The following is a 17846-nucleotide window of genomic DNA, read 5'->3' on the forward strand; positions in this document are numbered from 1 at the left end:
TCTGTTTCTAACCCCGTGCTGTACCTGTCCGGGGAGTGTTTGATGGGGACAGTGTAGAGGGAGCTTTACTCTGTATCTAACCCCGTGCTGTACCTGTCCTGGGAGTGTTTGATGGGGACGGTGTAGAGGGAGCTTTACTCATTATCTAACCCCCAGCTGTACCTGTCCTGGGAGTGTTTGATGGGGACAGTGCAGAGGGAGCTTTACTCTGTATATAACCCCGCGCTGTACCTGTCCTGGGAGTGTTTGATGGGCACAGTGTAGAGGGAGCTTTACTCTGTATCTAACCCCGTGCTGTACCTGTCCTGGGAGTGTTTGATGAGGACGGTGTAGAGGGAGCTTTACTCTGTATCTAACCCCGTGCTCTACCAGTCCTGGGAATGTTTGATGGGGATGGTGTTGAGGGAGCTTTAATCTGTATCTAACCCGGTGCTGTACCTGTCCTGGGAGTGTTTGAGGGGGACAGTGTAGAGGGAGCATTACCCTGTAAATAACCCCGTTCCGTACCTGTCCTGGGGGTGTTTGCTGGGGACAGTGTAGATGGAGCTTTAATCTGTATCTAACCCCGTGCTGTACCTGTCCTTGGAATGATTGATGACACAGTGTAGAGTGAGCTTTACTCTGTATCAAACCCCGTGCTGTACCTGTCCTGGGAGTGTTTGATGGGGAGAGTGTAGATGGAGTTTTACTCTGCATCTAACCCCGTGCTGTACCTGTCCTGGCAGTGATTGAAGGGGACAGTGTAGAGGGAGCTTTACTCTGTATCTAACCCCGTGCTGTACCTGCCCTGGGAGTGTTTGATGGGGACGGTGTAGAGAGAGCTTTACTCTGTATCTAACCCCGTGCTGTACCTGTACTGGGAGTGTTTGATGGGGACAGTGTAGAGGGAGCTTTACTCTGTATCTAACCCCGTGCTCTACCTGTACTGGGAGTGATTGATGGGGACAGTGTAACGTGAGCTTTACTCCATATCTAACCCCGTGCTGTACCTGTCCTGGTAGTGTTTGATGGGGACAGTTTAGAGGGAGCTTTACTCTGTATCTAACCCCATGCTGTACCTACCCTGGGATGGTTTGAAGGGGACAGTGTAGAGGGAGTGTTACTCTGTATCTGACCCCATGCTGTACCTACCCTGGGATGGTTTGAAGGGGACAGTGTAGAGGGAGCTTTACTCTGTATCTCACCCCGTGCTGTACATGTCCTGGGAGTGTTTGATGGGCACAGTGTAGTGGGAGATTTACTCTGTATCTAAGCCCGTGCTGTACCTGTCCTGCGAGTGTTTGATGAGGACGGTGTAGAGGCAGCTTTACTCTGGATCTAACCCCGTGCTGTACCTGTCCTGCGAGTGTTTGTTGGGACAGTGTAGAGTGAGCATTACTCTGTATCTAACCCCGTGCTGTACCTGCCCTGGGAATGTTTGATGGTGACGGTGTAGAGGGAGCTTTACTCTTTATCTAACCACGTGCTGTACCTGTCCTGGGAGTGTTTGATGTGGACAGTGTAGAGGGAGCTTTACTCTGTACCTAACCCCGTGCTGTACCTGTCCTGGGAGTGTTTGCTCGGGGCAGTGTAGAGAGAGCTTTACTCTGTATCTAACCCCGTGCTGCACCTGTCCAGGGAGTGTTTGATGGGGACAGTGTACAGGGAGTGTTACTCTGTATCTGACTCCATGCTATACCTACCCTGGGCTGGTTTGATGGGGACAGTGTAGAGACCGATTTAATCTGAATCTAACCCCGTGCTGTACCTGTCCAGCGAGTGTTTGATGGGGACGGTGTAGAGGGAGCTTTACTCTGGATCTAACCCCGTGCCGTACCTGCCCTGGGAGTGTTTGATGGGGACAGTGTAGAGGGAGCATTACTCTGTATCTAACCCCGTGCTGCACCTGTCCTGGTAGTTTTTGATGGGGACAGTGTAGAGGGAGCTTTACTCTGTATCTAACCCCGTGCTGTACCTGACCTGGGAGTGTTTGATGGGGACAGTGTAGAGTGAGCTTAACGTTGTATCTTACCCCGTGCTGTACCTGTCCTGGGAGTGTTTGATAGGAACAGTGTAGAGGGAGCTTAACTCTGTATCTAACCCCGTGCTGAACCTGTCCTGGGAGTGTTTGATGGGGACAGTGTAGATGGAGTTTTACTCTGCATCTAACCCCGTGCTGTACCTGTCCTGGCAGTGATTGATGGGGACAGTGTAGAGGGAGCTTTACTCTGTATCTAACCCCGTGCTGTACCTGCCCTGGGAGTGTTTGATGGGGACGGTGTAGAGAGAGCTTTAATCTGTATCTAACCCCGTGCTGTACCTGTACTGGGAGTGTTTGATGGGGACAGTGTAGAGGGAGCTTTACTCTCTATCTAACCCCGTGCTCTACCTGTACTTTGAGTGTTTGATGGGGACAGTGTAACGTGAGCTTTACTCCATATCAAACCCCGTGCTGTACCTGTCCTGGGGGTGTTTGATGGGGACTGTGTAGAGTGAGCTTGACTCTGTATCTAACCCCGTGCTATACCTGTCCTGGCAGTGTTTGATGGGGACAGTGTAGAGGGAGCTTTACTCAGTACCTAACACCGTGCTGTACCTACCCTGGGATGGTTTGAAGGGGACAGTGTAGAGGGAGTTTTACTCTGTATCTGACCCCATTCTGTACCTAACCTGGGATGGTTTGAAGGGGACAGTGTAGAGGGAGAGTTACTCTGTATCTAACCCCGTGCTGTACATGTCCTGGGAGTGTTTGATGGGCACAGTGTAGAGGGAGATTTACTCTGGATCTAACCCCGTGCTGTACCTGTCCTGCGAGTGTTTGATGTGGACGGTCTAGAGGGAGCATTACTCTGGATCTAACCCCGTGCTGTACCTGCCCTGGGAGTGTTTGATGGGGACAGTGTAGAGGGAGCATTACTCTGTATCTAACCCCGTGCTGCACCTGTCCTGGTAGTTTTTGATGGGGACAGTGTAGAGGGAGCTTTACTCTGTATCTAACCTCGTGCTGTACCTGTCCTGGGAGTGTTTGATGGGGACAGTGTAGAGTGAGCTTAACTTTGTATCTTACACCGTGCTGTACCTGTCCTTGGAGTGTTTGATGGGAACAGTGTAGAGGGAGCTTAACTCTGTATCTAACCCCGTGCTGTACCTGTCCTGGGAGTGTTTGATGGGGACAGTGTTAAGGGAGCTTTACCCTGTAACTAACCCCGTGCTGTAACTGTCCTGGTAGTGTTTGCTGGGGACAGTGTAGATGGAGCTTTACTGTGTATCTAACCCCGTGCTGTACCTGTCCTGGGAGCGTTTGATGGGGACAGTGTAGAGGGAGCTTTACCCTGTAACTAACCCCGTGCTGTACCTGTCCTGGTAGTGTTTGCTGGGGACAGTGTAGATGGAGGTTTACTCTGTATCTAACCCCGTGCTGTACCTGTCCTGGGAATGTTTGATGACACAGTGTAGAGGGAGCTTTACTCTGTATCTAAACTCGTTCTGTACTTGTCCTGGGAGTGTTTGATGGGGACAGTGTAGATGGAGCTTTACGCTGTATATAACCCCGTGCTGTACCTGTCCTGGCAGTGTTGATTGGGACAGTGTAGAGGGAGCTTTACTCCGTATCTAACCCCGAGCTGTACCTGCGCTGGGAGTGTTTGATGGGGACGGTGCAGAGTGAGCTTTACTCTGTTTCTAACCCCGTGCTGTACCTGTCCTGGGAGTGTTTGATGGGGACAGTGTAGAGGGAGCTTTACTCTGTATCGAACCCCATGCTGTACCAACCCTGGGATGGTTTGAAGGGGACAGTGTAGAGGGAGTTTTACTCTGTATCTCACCCCATGCTGTACCTAACCTGGGATGGTTTGAAGGGGACAGTGTAGAGGGAGAGTTACTCTGTATCTAACCCCGTGCTGTACATGTCCTGGGAGTGTTTGATGGGCACAGTGTAGAGGGAGATTTACTCTGTATCTAACCCCGTGCTGTACCTGTCCTGCGAGTGTTTGATGTGGACGGTGTAGAGGGAGCTTTACTCTGGATCTAACCCCGTGCTGTACCTGTTCTGGGAGTGTTTGTTGGGACAGTTTAGAGGGAGCATTACTCTGTATCTAACCCCGTGCTGTACATGCCATGGGAGTGTTTGATGGTGACGGTGTAGAGGGAGCTTTACTCTTTATCAAACCACGTGCTGTACCTGTCCTGGGAGTGTTTGATGTGGACAGTGTAGAGGGAGCTTTACTCTGTACCTAACCCCGTGCTGTACCTGTCCTGGGAGTGTTTGCTCGGGGCAGTGTAGAGAGAGCTTTACTCTGTATCTAACCCAGTGCTGTGCCTGTCCTGGGAGTGTTTGATGGTGACAGTGTACAGGGAGTGTTACTCTGTATCTGATCCATGCTATACCTACCCTGGGATGGTTTGATGGGGACAGTGTAGAGACAGATATACTCTGTATCTAACCCTGTGCTGTACCTGTCCTGCGAGTGTTTGATGGGGATGGTCTAGAGGGAGCTTTACTCTGGATCTAACCCCGTGCTGTACCTGCCCTGGGAGTGTTTGATGGGGACAGTGTAGAGGGAGCATTACTCTGTATCTAACCCCGTGCTGCACCTGTCCTGGTAGTTTTTGATGGGGACAGTGTAGAGGGAGCTTTACTCTGTATCTAACCTCGTGCTGTGCCTGTCCTGGGAGTGTTTGATGGGGACAGTGTAGAGTGAGCTTAACTTTGTATCTTACCCCGTGCTGTACCTGTCCTTGGAGTTTTTGATGGGAACAGTGTAGAGGGAGCTTAACTCTGTATCTAACCCCGTGCTGTACCTGTCCAGGGGGTATTTGATGGGGACAGTGTTAAGGGAGCTTTACCCTGTAACTAACCCCGTGCTGTAACTGTGCTGGTAGTGTTTGCTGGGGACAGTGTAGATGGAGCTTTACTCTGTATCTAACCCCGTGCTGTACCTGTCCTGGGAGTGTTTGATGGGGACAGTGTAGAGGGAGCTTTACACTGTAACTAACCCCGTGCTGTACCTGTCCTGGTAGTGTTTGCTGGGGACAGTGTAGATGGAGGTTTACTCTGTATCTAACCCCGTGCTGTAACTGTCCTGGGAATGTTTGATGACACAGTGTAGAGGGAGCTTTACTCTGTATCTAAACTCGTTCTGTACTTGTCCTGGGAGTGTTTGATGGGGACAGTGTAGATGGAGCTTTACGCTGTATATAACCCCGTGCTGTACCTGTCCTGGCAGTGTTTGATTGTGACAGTGTAGAGGGAGCTTTACTCCGTATCTAACCCCGAGCTATACCTGCGCTGGGAGTGTTTGATGGGGACGGTGCAGAGTGAGCTTTACTCTCTTTCTAACCCCGTGCTGTACCTGTCCTGGGAGTGTTTGATGGGGACAGTGTAGAGGGAGCTTTACTCTGTATCTAACCCCGTGCTGTACCTGTCCTGGGAGTGTTTGATGGGGACAGTGTAGAGTGCGCTTTACTCCGTATCTAACCCCGTGCTGTACCTGTCCTGGGAGTGCTTGATGGGCACGGTGTAGAGGGAGCTTTATTCTTTATCTAACCCCCTGCTGTACCTGTACTGGGAGTGTTTGATGGCCACAGTGCAGAGGGAGCTTTACTCTGTATCTAACCCCCTGCTGTACCTGTCCTGGGAGTGTTTGATGGGAACAGTGTAGAGGGAGCTTTACTCTGTATCTAACTCCGTGCTGTACCTGTCCTGGGAGTGATTGATATAGACAGTGTAGAGGGAGTTTTACCCTGTAACTAACCCCGTGCTGTACCTGTCCTGGTAGTGTTTGCTGGGGACAGTGTAGATGGAGCTTTACTCTGTATCTAACCCCGTGCTGTACCTGTCCTGGGAATGTTTGATGACACAGTGTAGAGGGAGCTTTACTCCGTATCTAATCCCGTTCTGTACCTGCGCTGGGAGTATTTGATGGGGACGGTGCAGAGTGAGCTTTACTCTGTTTCTAACCCCGTGCTGTACATGTCCTGGGAGTGTTTGATGGGGACAGTGTAGAGGGAGATTTACTCTGTATCTAACCCCGTGCTGTACCTGTCCTGGGAGTGTTTGATGGGGACAGTATAGAGTGCGCTTTACTCCGTATCTAACCCCGTGCTGTACCTGTCCTGGGAGTGCTTGATGGGCACGGTGTAGAGGGAGCTTTACTCTTTATCTAACCCCCTGCTGTACCTGTCCTGGGACTGCTTGATGGGCACGGTGTAGAGGGAGCTTTACTCTTTATCTAACCCCCTGCTGTACCGGTCCTGGGGGTGTTTGATGGGGACAGTGCAGAGGGAGCTTTACTCTGTATCTAACCCCGTGCTGTACCTGTCCTGGGAGTGTTTGATGGGCACAGTGAAGAGTGAGCTTTACTCCGTATCTAACCCCGTGCTGTACCTGTGCTGGGGGTGTTTGATGGGGACAGTGTAGAGGGAGATTTACTCTGTATCTAACCCCGTGCTGTACCTGCCCTGGGAGTGCTTGATGGGCACGGTGTAGAGGGAGCTTTACTCTTCATCTAACCCCCTGCTGTACCTGTCCTGGGAGTGCTTGATGGGGACAGTGCAGAGGAAGCTTTACTCTGTATCTAACCCCGTGCTGTACCTGTCCTGGGAGTGTTTGATGGGCACAGTGTAGAGGGAGCTTTCCTCTGTATCTAACCCCGTGCTGTACCTTTCCTGGGAGTGTTTGATGAGGACGGTGTAGAGGGAGCTTGACTCTGTATCTAACCCCGTGCTGTACCTGTGCTGGGAGTGTTTGATGGGGACAGTGTAGAGGGAGCTTTACTCTGTATCTAACCCCATGCTGTACCTATCCTGGGATGGTTTGAAGGGGACAGTGTAGAAGGAGCGTTACTCTGTAACTAACCCCGTGCTGTCCCTGTCCTGGGAGTGTTTGCTGGGGGCAGTGTATAGAGAACTTTACTCTGTATCTAACCCCGTGCTGTACCTGTCCTGGGAGTGTTTAATGGGGAGAGTGTAGAGGGAGTGTTACTCTGTATCTGACTCCATGCTATACCTACCTTGGGATGGTTTGATGGGAACAGTGTAGAGGGAGCTTTACTCTGTATCTAACCCCGTGCTGGACCTGTCCTGGCAGTGTTTGATTGGGACAGTGTAGAGGGAGCTTTACTCCGTATCTAACCCCGTGCTGTACCTGCGCTGGGAGTGTTTGATGGGGACGGTGCAGAGTGAGCTTTACTCTGTTTCTAACCCCGTGCTGTACCTGCCCTGGGACTGTTTGATGGGGACAGTGTAGAGGGAGCTTTACTCTGTATCTAACCCCGTGCTGTACCTGTCCTGGGAGTGTTTGATGGGGACAGTGTAGAGTGCGCTTTACTCCGTATCTAACCCCGTGCTGTACCTGTCCTGGGAGTGCTTGATGGGCACGGTGTAGAGGGAGCTTTACTCTTTATTTAACCCCCTGCTGTACCTGTCCTGGGAGTGCTTGATGGGCACGCTGTAGAGGGATCATAACTCTTTATCTAACCCCCTGCTGTACCTGTCCTGGGAGACTTTGATGGGGAGAGTGCAGAGGGAGCTTTACTCTGTATCTAACCCCGTGCTGTACCTGTCCTGGGAGTGTTTGATGGGCACAGTGTAGAGGGAGCTTTACTCTGTATCTAACCCCGTGCTGTACCTGTCCTGGGAGTATTTGATGAGGACGGTGTAGAGGGAGCTTTACTCCATATCTAACCCTGTGCTCTACCTGTCCTGGGAATGTTTGATGGGGACAGTGTAGAGGGAGCATTACTCTGTATCTAACCCGGTGCTGTACCTGTCCTGGCAGTGTTTGATGGGGACAGTGTGGAGGGAGCTTTACTCTGTATCTAAACCCGTGCTGTACCTGCCCTGGGAGTGTCTGATGGGGACGGTGTAGAGGGAGTTTTACTCATTATCTAACCCCATGCTGTACCTGTCCTGGGAGTGTTTGATGGGGACAGTATAGAGGTAGCTTTACCCTGTAACTAACCCCGTGCTGTACCTGTCCTGGGTGTCTTTGCTGGGGACAGTGTAAATGGAGTTTTACTCTGTATCTAACCCCTTGCGGTACCTGTCCTGGCAGTGATTGGTGGGGACAGTGTAGAGGGAGCTTTACTCTGTATCTAACCCCGTGCTGTACCTGCCCTGGGAGTGTTTGATGGGGACAGAGTAGAGTGAGCTTTACTCTGTATCTAACCCCGTGCTGTACCTGCCCTGGGAGTGTTTGACGGGGACGGTGTAGAGGGAGCTTTAATCTGTATCTAACCCGGTGCTGTACCTGTCCTGGGCGTGTTTGATGGGGAAAGTGAAGAGGGAGCTTTACTCTGTATCTAACCCCGTGCTGTACCTGTCCTGGGAGTGTTTGATGGGGACAGTGTAGAGGGAGCTTTACTCTGTATCTAACCCCGTGCTCTACCTGTCCTGGGAGTGTTTGATGGCGATGGTGTAGTGGGAGATTTACTCTTTATCTAACCACGTGCTGTACCTGTCCTGGGAGTGTTTGATGGGGACAGTGTAGAGGGAGCTTTACTCTGTATCTTACACTGTGCTGTACCTGTCCTGGGAGTGTTTGATGGGTCAGTGTGGAGAGAGCATTACTCTGTATCTAACCCCGTGCTGTATCTGCACTGGGAGTGTTTGATGGGGACGGTGTTGAGGGAGCTTTGCACTGTATCTAACCCCGCGCTGTACCTGTCCTGGGAGTGTTTGATGGGGACAGTGTAGAGAGAGCATTACGCTGCATCTAACCCCATGCTGTACCCGCCCTGTGAGTGTTTGTTGGGGACGGTGTAGAGGGAGCTTTACTCTATATCTAACCCCGTGCTGTAACTGTCCTGGGAGTATTTGATGGGGACGGTGTAGAGGGAGCTTTACTCTGTATATAAACCCGTGCTGTACCTGTCCTGGGAGTGTTTGATGGGCACAGTGTAGAGGGAGCTTTACTCTGTACCTAACCCCGTGCTGTACCTGTCCTGGGAGTGTATGATGGGGACGGTGTAGAGGGTGTTTTACTCTTTATCTTACCCCGTGCTGTACCTGTCCATGTAGTGTTTGATGGGGACAGTGTAGACGAGCTTTACCTTGTATCTAACCCGTGCTGTACCTGTCCTGGGAGTGTTTGCTGGGGACAGTGTAGATAGAGCTTTACTCTGTATCTAACCCCGTGCTGTACCTGTCCAGGGAATGTTTGATTGGTCAATGTACAGGGAGCTTTACTCTGTATCTAACCCCGTGCTGTACCTGTCCTGGCAGTGTTTGAATTGGTCAGTGTAGAGGCAGCTTTATTCTGTATCTAACCCCGTGCTGCACCTGTCCTGGGAATGTTCGCTGGGGAGAGTGTAGATGGAACTTTACTCTGTATCTAACCCCGTGCTGTACCTGTCCTGGTAATGTTTGATGACACAGTGTAGAGGTTGCTTTACTCAGTATCTAACCCCGTGCTGTACCTGTCCTGGGAGTGTATGCTGGGGAGAGTGTAGATGGAGCTTTACTCTGTATCTAACCCCGTGCTGTACCTGTCCTGGCAGTGTTTGATGGGGACGGTGTAGAGGGAGCTTTAATCTGTATCTAACCCGGGCTGTACCTGTCCTGGGAGTGTTTGATGGGGACAGTGTAGAGTGAGCTTTACTCTGTATCTAACCCCGTGCTGTACCTGTCCTAGGAGTGTTTGATGGGGACAGTGTAGAGGGAGCGTTACTCTGTATCTAACCCCATGCTGTACCTACCCTGGGAGGATTTGATGGGGGCAGTGTAGAGGGAGCGTTACTCTGTATCTAACCCCGTGCTGTACATGTCCTGGGAGTCTTTGATGGGGACAGTGTAGTGGGAGATTTACTCTGTATCTAACCCCGTACTGTACCTGTCCTGCGCATGTTTGATGGGAACGTGTAGAGGGAGCTTTACTCTGTATCTAACCCTGTGCTGTACCTGTGCTGGGAGTGTTCGATGGGGACAGTGTAGAGAGAGCTTTACTCTGTATCTAACCCCGTGCTGTACATGTCCTGGGGGTGTTTGATGGGGACGGTGTAGAGGGAGGTTTACTCTGTATCTAACAACGTGCTGTTCCTGTCCTGGGAGTGTTTGATGGGGACGGTATAGAGGGAGAATTAATCTGTATCTAACCCCGTGCAGTATCTGCCCTTGGAGTGTTTGATGGGGACGGTGTGGAGGGAGTTTTATTCTTTATCTAACCCCGTGCTGTACCTGTCCTGGGAGTGTTTGCTGGGGACAGTGTAGATGGAGATTTACTCTGTATCTAACCCCGTGCTGTACCTGTCCTGGGAATGTTTGATGGGTCCATGTAGAGGGAGCTTTACTCTGTATCTAACCCCATGCTGTACCTGTCCTGGGAGTGTTTGATGGGGACAGTGTAGATGGTTGTTTACTCTGTATCTAACCCCATGCTGTACCTGTCCTGGCAGTGTTTGAATTGGACAGTGTAGAGGGAGCTTTACTCTGTATCTAACCCCATGCTGTACCTGTCCTGGCAGTGTTTGAATTGGACAGTGTAGAGGGAGCTTTACTCTGTATCTAACCCCGTGCTGTAACTGTCCTGGGAATGTTTGATGGGGACAGTGTGGAGAGAGCATTACTCTGCATCTGACCCCGTGCTGTACCTGCCCTGCAAGTGTTTGATGGGGAGGGTGTAGAGGGTGCTTTACTCTGTATCTAACCCCGTGCAGTACCTGTCCTGGGAGTGTTTGATGGGGACAGTTTCGAGGGAGCTTTACTCTGTATCTAACCCCGTGCTGTACCTGCCCTGGGAATGTTTGATGGGGACAGTGTAGAGGGAGCTTTACCCTGTAACTAACCCCGTGCTGTACCAGTCCTGGGAATGTTTGATGACACAGTGTAGAGGGAGCTTTACTCTGTATCTAACCACGTGCTGTACCTGTCCTGGGAGTGTTTGATGGGGACAGTGTAGATGGAGCTTTATTCTGTATTTAACCCCTTGATGTAACTGTCCTGGCAGTGTTTGATGGGGACAGTGTAGATGGAGCTTTACTCTGTATCTAACCCCTTGCTGTAACTGCCCTGGGAGTGTTTGATGGGGACGTTGTAGAGGGAGCATTACTCTGTATCTAACCCCGTGCTTTACCTGTCCTGGGAGTGTTTGATGGGGACAGTGTAGAGGGAGCTTTACTCTGTATCCAACCCCGTGCTGTACCTGTCCTGGGGGTGTTTGATGGGGACAGTGTAGAGAGAGCTTTACTCCGTATCTAACCCCGTGCTGTACCTGTCCTGGGGTTGTTTGATGGGGACTGGGTAGAGTGAGCTTTACTCTGTATCTAACCCCGTGCTGTACCTGCCCTGGGAGTGTTCGATGGGGACGGTGTAGAGGGAGCTTTACTCTGTATCTAACCCTGTGCTGTACCTGTCCTGGGAGTGTTTGATGGGGACACTGTGGAGGGAGCTTTACTCTGTATCTAACCCCGTGGTGTACCTGTCCTGGGAGTGATTGATGGGGACGGTGTAGAGGGAGCTTTACTCTGAATCTAACCCCGTGCTGTACCTGTCTTGGGAGTGTTTGATGGGGACGGTGTAGAGGGAGCTTTACTCTGGATCTAACCCCGTGCCGTACCTGCCCTGGGAGTGTTTGACGGGGAGAGTGTAGAGGGAGCTTTACTCTGTATCTAACCCCGTGCTGTACCTGTCCTGGTAGAGTTTGATGGGGACAGTGTAGGGGGAGCTTTACTCTGTATCTAACCCCGTGCTGTACCTGTCCTGGGAGTGTTTGATGGGGACAGTGTAGAGTGATCTTTACTTTGTATCTTACCCCGTGCTGTACCTGTCCTGGGAGTGTTTGATGGGAACAGTGTAGAGGGAGATTTACACTGTATCTTACCCTGTGCTGTACCTGTCCTGGGAAATATGATGGATTCAGGTTGGAGATAGCACTACTCTATATTTAACCCCGTGCTGTACCTGCCCTGGGAGTGTTTGATGGGCACGGTGTATATGGAGCTTTCCTCTGTATCTAACCCGGAGTTGTACCTGTCCTAGGAGTGTTTGATGGGGACAGTGTAGAGGGAGATTTACTCTGTATCTAACCCCGTGCTGTACCTGTCCTGGGAGTGTTTGATGGGGACAGTGTAGAGAGAGCTTTACGCTGCATGTAACCCATGCTGTACCTGCCCTGTGAGTGTATGATGGAGACGGTGTAGAGGCAGCTTTACTCTGTATATAACCTCGTGCTGTACCTTTCCTGGGAGTGTTTGATGGGCACAGTGTAGATGGAGCTTTACTCTGTATCTAACCCCGTGCTGTACCTGCCCTGGGAGTGTTTGATGGGGACGTTGTAGAGTGAGATTTAGTCTGTATCTAACCCCGTGCTGTACCTGTCCTGGGAGTGTTTGATGGGACAGTGTAGAGGGAACTTTACTCTGTATCTAACCCCGTGCTGTACCTGCCCTGGGAGTGTTTGATGGCGACGGTGTAGAGGGAGCTTTACTCTTTATCTAACCACGTGCTGTAGCTGTCCTGGGAGTGTTTTATGGGGGCAGTGTAGAGAGAGCTTTACTCTGTATCTAACCCCATGCTGTACAAGTCCTGGGAGTGTTTGATGGGGACAGTGTAGCGGGAGCGTTACTCTGTATCTAACCTCATGCTGTACCTACCCTGGGAGGGTTTGATGGGGGCAGTGTAGAGGGAGCGTTACTCTGTATCTAAAACCGTGCTGTACATGTCCTGGGAGTGATTGATGGGGACAGTGTAGAGGGAGCTTTACTCTGTATCTAACCCGGTGCTGTACCTGTCCTAGGAGTGTTTGATGGGGACAGTGTAGAGGGAGCATTACTCTGTATCTAACCCATGCTGTACCTGTCTTGGGAGTGTTTGATGGGAACAGTGTAGAGGGAGCTTTACTCTGTATCTAACCCGTTGCTGTACCTCTCCTGGGAGTGTTTGAAGGGGACAGTGTAGAGGGAGCTTTACTCTGTATCGAACCCCGTGCTGTACCTGTCCTGGGAGTGTTTGATGGGGACAGTGTACAGGGAGCTTTACTCTGTATCTAACCCCGTGCTGTACCTGTCCTGGGCGTGATTGATGGGGACAGTGTAGAGATAGCTTTACTCTATTTCTAACCCCGTGCTTTACCTGCCCTGGGAGTGTTTGATGGGGACGGTGTAGAGGGAGTTTTACTCTTTATCTAACGCCGTGCTGTACTTCTCCTGGGAGTGTTTGATGGGGACAGTGTAGAGGGAGCTTTACCCTGTATCTAACCCCGTGCTGTACCTGTCCTGGGAGTGTTTGCTGGGGACAGTGTAGATGGAGCTTTACTCTGTATCTAACCCCGTGATGTTCCTGTCCTGGGAATGTTTGATGGGACAATGTAGAGGGAGCTTTACTTTGTATCTAACCCCGTGCTGTACCTGTCCTGGGAATGTTTGATGGGACAATGTAGAGGGAGCTTTACTCTGTATCTAACCCCGTGCTGTACCTGTCCTGGGAGTGTATGATGGGGTCAGTGTGGAGAGAGCATTACTCTATATTTAACCCCGTGCTGTACCTGTCCTGGGAGGGTTCGATGGGCACGGTGTAGAGGGAGCTTTACTCTGTATCTAACCCGGTGCTGTACCTGTCCTGGGAGTGTTTCATGGGGACCAGTGTATAGGGAGCTTTACTCTGTATCTAACACCGTGGTGTACCTGTCCTGGGAGTGTTTGATGGGAACGGTGTAGAGGGTGCATTACTTTGTATCTAACCCCGTGCTGTACCTTTCCTGGGAGAGTTTGATGGGGACGGTGTAGAGGGAGTTTTACTCTTTATCTAACGCCGTGCTGTACATGTCCTGGGAGTGTTTGATGGGGACAGTGTAGAGGGAGCTTTACCCTGTATCTAACCCCGTGCTGTAACTGTCCTGGGAGAGTTTGCTGGGGACAGTGTAGATGGAGATTTACTCTGTATCTAACCCCGTGATGTTCCTGTCCTGGGAATGTTTGATTGGACAATGTAGAGGGAGCTTCACTCTGTATCTAACACCGTGCTGTACCTGTCCTGGGAATGTTTGATGGGACAATGTAGAGGAAGCTTTACTCTGTATCTAACCCCGTGCTGTACCTGTCCTGGGAGTGTTTGATTGGGACAGTGTAGAGGGAGCTTTACCCTGTAACTAACCCAGTGCTGTACCTGCCCTGGGAGTGTTTGCTGGGGACAGTGCAGATGGAGCTTTACTCTGTATCTAACCCCGTGCTGTACCTGTCCTGGGAATGTTTGATGTCACAGTGTAGAGGGAGATATACTCTGTATCTAACCCCGTGCTGTACCTGTCCTGGGAGTGTTTGATGGGGACAGTGTAGATGGAGCTTTACTCTGTATCTAACCCCGTGCTGTACCTGTCCTGGCAGTGTTTGATGGGTACAGTGTAGATGGATTTTACTCTGTATCTATCCCCGTGCTGTACCTGTCGTGGCAGTGTTTGATTGGGACAGTGTAGATGGAGCTTTACTCTGTATCTAACCCCTTACTGTACCTGCCCTGGGAGTGTTTGATGGGGACGTTGTAGAGTGAGCTTTAGTCTGTATCTAACCCCGTGCTGTACCTGTCCTGGGAGTGTTTGATGGGACAGTGTAGAGGGAACTTTACTCTGTATCTAACCCCGTGCTGTACCTGCCCTGGGAGTGTTTGATGGCGACGGTGTAGACGGAGCTTTACTCTATATCTAACCACGTGCTGTAGCTGTCCTGGGAGTGTTTGATGGGGGCAGTGTAGAGAGAGCTTTACTCTGTATCTAACCCCATGCTATACAAGTCCTGGGAGTGTTTGATGGGGACAGTGTAGCGGGAGCGTTACTCTGTATCTAACCCCATGCTGTACCTACCATGGGAGGGTTTGAAGGGGGCAGTGTAGAGGGAGCGTTACTCTGTATCAAACACCGTGCTGTACCTGTCCTGCGAGTGTTTGATGGGGACGGTGTAGAGGGAGCTTTACTCTGTATCTAACCCGGTGCTGTACCTGTGCTAGGAGTGTTTGATGGGGACAGTGTAGAGGGAGCATTATTCTGTATCTAACCCATGCTGTAACTGTCTTGGGAGTGTTTGATGGGAACAGTGTAGAGGGAGCTTTACTCTGTATCTAACCCTGTGCTGTACCTGTCCTGGGCGTGTTTGAAGGGGACAGTGTAGAGGGAGCTTTACTCTGTATCTAACCCCGTGCTGTACCTGTCCTGGGAATGTTTGATGGGACAATGTAGAGGGAGCTTTACTCTGTATCAAACCCCGTGCTGTACCTGTCCTGGGAGTGTATGATGGGGACAGTGTAGAGGGAGCTTTACTCTGTATCTAACCCTGTGCTGTACCTGTCCTGGGAGTGTTTGATGGAGACAGTGTGGAGAGAGCATTACTCTGTATCTAACCACGTGCTGTAACAGCCCTGGGAGTTTTTGATGGGGACGGTGTAGAGGGAGCTTTACTCTATATCTAACCCGCTGCTGTACCTGTCCTAGGAGTGTTTGATGGGGACAGTATAGAGGGAGGTTTACTCTGTATCTAACCCCATGCTGTACCTGTCCTGGGAGTGATGGATGGGGACAGTGTAGAGAGAGCTTTACACTGCATCAAACCCCATGCTGTAACTGCCCTGGGAGTGTTTGATGGGGACATTGCAGAGGGAGCTGTAATCTGTATCTAACCCCGTGCTGTACCTGTCCTGGGAGTGTCTGATGGGGACAGTGTAGAGGGGGCTTCACTCTGTATTTAACCCCGTGCTGTACCTTCCCACAGAGTGTTTGATGGTGACAGTGTAGAGGGAGCTTTACTCTGTATCTAACCCCGTGCTGTACCTGTCCTGGGAGTGTTTGATGGGGACGGTGTAGTGGGAGCTTTACTCTGTATCTAACCACGTGCTGTACCTGTCCTGGGAGTGTTTGATGGGGACAGTGTAGAGGGACATTTACTCTGTATCTAAGCCCATGCTATACCTGTCCTGGGGGTGTTTGATAGGGACAGTGTAGAGGGAGCTTTACTCTGTATCTAACACTGTGCTGTACCTGTCCTGGGAGTGTTTGATGGGGACAGTGTAGAGAGAGCTTTACTCTCTACCTAATCCTGTGCTATACCTGCCCTGGGAGTGTTTGATGGGGACAGTGTAGAGAGAGCTTTACTCTGTACCTAACCCTGTACTGTACCTGCCCTGGGAGTGTTTGATGGGGACGGTGTAGAGGGAGCTTTACTCGATATCTAACCCGGTGCTGTACCTGTCCTGGGAGTGTTTGATGGGGACGGTGTAGAGGGACCTTTACTCTGTATCTAACCCCATGCTGTACCTGCCCTGGGAGTGTTTGATGGGGACGGTGTAGAGGGAGTTTTACTCTGTATCTAACCCCGTGCTGTACCTGCCCTGGGAGTGTTTGATGGTGACGGTGGAGAGGGAGCTTTACTCTGTATCTAACCCCGTGCTGTACATTTCCTGGGAGTGTTTGATGGGGACAGTGTAGAGGGAGCTTTACTCTGTATCTCTCCCGGTTCTGTACCTGCCCTGGGAGTGTTTGATGGGGACATTGTAGAAGGAGCTTTACTCTGTAACTAACCCCGTGCTGTACCTTCCCTGGGAGTGTTTGATGGGGACGGTGTAGATGGAGCTTTACTCTTTATCTAACCCCCTATTGTACCTGTCCTGGGAGTGTTTGATGGGGACATTGTAGAGGGAGCTTTACTCCGTATCTAACCCCGTGCTGTACCTGTCCTGGGAGTGTTTGATGGGGGCAGTATAGAGGGAGCTTTACTCTGTATCTGACCCCGTGCTGTACCTGTCCTGGGAGTGTTTGATGGGGACAGTGTAGAGGGTACTTTACTCTGTATCTAACCCCGTGCTGTAACTGTCCTGGGAGTGTTTGATGGGGACGGTGTAGAGGGAGCTTTACTCTGTATCTAACCCCGTGCTGTACCTGTCCTGGGAGTGTTTGATGGGGACAGTGTAGAGGGAGGTTTACTCTGTACCTAACCCCGTGCTGTACCTGTCCTGGGAGTGTTTGATGGGGGCAGTGTAGAGAGGGCTTTACTCTCTATCTAACCCCGTGCTGTACCTGTCCTGGTAGTGTTTGATGGGGACAGTATAGAGGGAGCGTTACTCTGTATCTAACCCGATGCTGTACCTACCCTGTTAGTATTTGATCGGGACAGTGTAGAGGGAGCGTTACTCTGTATCTAACCCGGCGCTGTACATTTCCTGGGAGTGTTTGATGGGGACAGTGTAGAGGGAGATTTAATCTGTATCTAACCCCGTGCTGTACCTGTCCTGCGAGTGTTTGATGGGGACGGTGTAGAGGGAGCTTTACTCTGTATCTGACCCCGTGCTGTACCTGTCCTGGGAGTGTTTGATGGGGACAGTGTAGAGGGTACTTTACTCTGTATCTAACCCCGTGCTGTACCTGTCCTGGGAGTGTTTGATGGGGACGGTGTAGAGGGAGCTTTACTCTGTATCTAACCCCGTGCTGTACCTGTCCTGGGAGTGTTTGATGGGGACAGTGTAGAGGGAGCTTTACTCTGTACCTAACCCCGTGCTGTACCTGTCCTGGGAGTGTTTGATGGGGGCAGTGTAGAGAGGGCTTTACTCTGTATCTAACCCCGTGCTGTACCTGTCCTGGTAGTGTTTGATGGGGACAGCATAGAAGGAGCGTTACTCTGTATCTAACCCGATGCTGTACCTACCCTGTTAGTATTTGATGGGGACAGTGTAGAGGGAGCGTTACTCTGTATCTAACCCGGCGCTGTACATTTCCTCGGAGTGTTTGATGGGGACAGTGTAGAGGTAGATTTAATCTGTATCTAACCCCGTGCTGTACCTGTCCTGCGAGTGTTTGATGGGGACGGTGTAGAGGGAGCTTTCCTCTGGATCTAACCTCGTGCTGTACCTGCCCTGGGATTGTTTGATGGGGACAGTGTAGAGGGAGCTTTACTCTG

General features: G+C 51.0%; 1 long non-coding RNA gene across 1 annotated transcript in view; it reads left to right on the forward strand.

Moving 5' to 3' along the window:
• The window catches only part of LOC144668979 (uncharacterized), a 48037-nt gene extending 30546 nt beyond the window's left edge, over positions 1–17491 (forward strand). Inside the window, exons 2-3 of the long non-coding RNA XR_013573574.1 lie at positions 17189–17258; positions 17465–17491. This is a non-coding gene — a long non-coding RNA (uncharacterized LOC144668979). The remainder of the gene's footprint in view (positions 1–17188; positions 17259–17464) is intronic.
• The last annotated feature ends 355 nt before the right edge of the window (positions 17492–17846 follow it).

Source organism: Cetorhinus maximus, chromosome 28 (genome assembly GCF_964194155.1).
Source record: "Cetorhinus maximus chromosome 28, sCetMax3.hap1.1, whole genome shotgun sequence".
In the NCBI taxonomy this organism is placed as follows: domain Eukaryota; kingdom Metazoa; phylum Chordata; class Chondrichthyes; order Lamniformes; family Cetorhinidae; genus Cetorhinus; species Cetorhinus maximus.